Below are 2,580 nucleotides of genomic sequence, written 5' to 3' on the forward strand. Positions count from 1 at the left end.
TCAGAACAAAGAAGGGATTAATGGCCACCTGGGACGATAGTGAATCCGAATCATCAGAATCTGACTCTGATGAACAGGCCAACGTAGCTCTTATGGCTACCACATCCAGCAGCTCAGATGAAGAATCTGAAGAGGTATTTTCTGAACTTTCTAGATCTGACTTAGAATCATGTTTATCAGAAACTCTTACCTCTCTTCAGAAATTAAAACAAAAAGTTAAAAACATTAAAGGTCTTCTTAAAGCAAAATCTGAAGAGTGTAGTAAACTTGAGACAACAATTCTAACAAGAGATGATACAATCATATCTTTAACGTTAGAAAGAGATGAAGCTAAAACGAAAAGCTTAGAATTAGAAGAAGTGTTGTCTCAAGCACCACAAACTTCAAATGAAATTATTTATAAGTATGAAGAAGCCTTTCAACAATTTCTGAAGAATGGGATAAATAGGAGTATTATGGCATCCATGATTTATGGAGTAGGTCAGAATAATAAAAGGGGAATTGGGTATGATTCTGATTCTGATAAAACTTCTACCAGTAACCAAATTAAATCGCCTTTTTCATACCACTACACACATACACAAGAACACAAATTTAAAAATGCTAGAAGACCCAAAGTTGTAAGAAACTCTGGGAAAACTAATCTGAAAGGACCCAAGAGATTCTGGGTACCGAAAGATAAGATTATCTATGTTGCAGATATCCTATGCAGCAAAGTTCAGACACCAGTCATGGTACCTGGACTCTGGATGCTCGCGACATATGACGGGAAGAAAGTCTATGTTCCAAAGCCTGGAACTTAAAGACGCTGGCTTCGTAGGCTTTGGAGGAGATCAGAAAGGAAGGATCAGAGGCTCCGGAACTATTGGTAACGGTACTCTTCCCTCTATATCTGATGTTCTTTATGTAGAAGGATTAATGCATAACTTGTTATCCATAAGTCAATTAAGTGATAACGGTTATGATGTAATCTTTAATCAAAAAACGTGTAAAGCCATTAGTCAGAACGATGGCTCTGTCCTTTTCACAGGCAAGAGGAAAAACAACATTTATAAAATAAATCTTTCTGATTTAAAAAATCAAAATGTTAAATGTTTAATGTCAGTTCACAAAGAGCAATGGGTATGGCATAGACGCTTAGGCCACATTAGCATGAGAAAACTTTCTCAGCTAACTAAACTTGAGTTAGTCAGAGGCTTACCTAAACTGAAGTTTTCTTCAGATGCTCTGTGTGAAGCTTGTCAGAAAGGAAAGTTTTCAAAAACATCTTTTAAAAAGAAAAATGTTGTTTCTACCTCCAAGCCTCTGGAGCTTCTTCACATTGACTTATTTGGTCCTGTGAAAACAGCATCAGTCAATGGAAAGAAGTATGGACTTGTAATCGTTGATGATTACAGCCGCTGGACATGGGTAAAATTCCTAAGGCACAAGAGTGAGTCTCACTCTGTATTCACCCGTTTCTGTTCTAAAGTGCAAAAAGAATTTGACTCTAAAATTGTTAGAGTCAGAAGTGATCATGGTGGAGAATTTGAAAATAAAGATTTTGAAGAATTATTTGATTCTAATGGAATATCCCATGATTTCTCCTGCCCTAGAACTCCACAACAAAATGGAGTTGTAGAGAGGAAGAATAGGACACTCCAAGAAATGGCCAGAACCATGATCAATGAAACAAATGTAGCAAAGCACTTTTGGGCAGAAGCTGTAAATACAGCGTGTTACATTCAGAATAGAATCTCTATTAGACCTATTCTGGATAAGACTCCCTATGAACTGTGTAAGGGAAGAAAACCCAACATTTCATATTTTCATCCTTTTGGATGCATTTGCTTTATATTAAATACTAAAGAACATCTGAACAAGTTTGATTCCAAAGCACAAAAAGGTATTATGTTAGGATACTCAGAACGCTCTAAAGGCTACAGAGTATACAACACAGAAACCAAAATTGTGGAGGAATCAATTCATGTTAGATTTGATGATAAGCTTGACTCTGAAAAGTCAAAGCTAGTTGAAAAGTTTGCAGATTTAGAGATCACTCTGGTAGAATCTGAGAAAACTCCAGAAGCAACTGTCACTCCAGACTCTGAAGAAATTAAATCTCCAGAAATTCCAAGGAAAGTCAAGAGTCGTAGCAACGTATCTGAAGATTTGATTTTGGGAAACAAAGATGAACCTGTTAGAACCAGATCTACCTTCAGAACTTCTGAAGATATTCCTCTGGGACTAGTGTCTCTGATTGAGCCTACGTCCTGTGATGAAGCTCTTCAAGATAATGATTGGGTGGCAGCTATGCAAGAAGAGTTAGATCAATTCTCCAAGAATGATGTCTGGGATCTCGTTCCTAAACCCAGAGGCACTCATGTCATTGGAACCAGATGGGTTTTCAGAAACAAACTGAACGAGAAAGGAGAAGTTGTCAGAAACAAAGCACGACTGGTAGCTCAAGGTTATAGTCAACAAGAAGGTATTGATTATAATGAAACTTTTGCTCCAGTCGCAAGGTTAGAATCTATTCGTCTTCTTGTATCTTTTGCTATTAATCACTCTATCAAATTATACCAAATGGATGTCAAGAGT

This window comes from Lathyrus oleraceus, chromosome 6 (genome assembly GCF_024323335.1).
Source record: "Lathyrus oleraceus cultivar Zhongwan6 chromosome 6, CAAS_Psat_ZW6_1.0, whole genome shotgun sequence".
In the NCBI taxonomy this organism is placed as follows: Eukaryota; Viridiplantae; Streptophyta; class Magnoliopsida; order Fabales; family Fabaceae; genus Lathyrus; species Lathyrus oleraceus.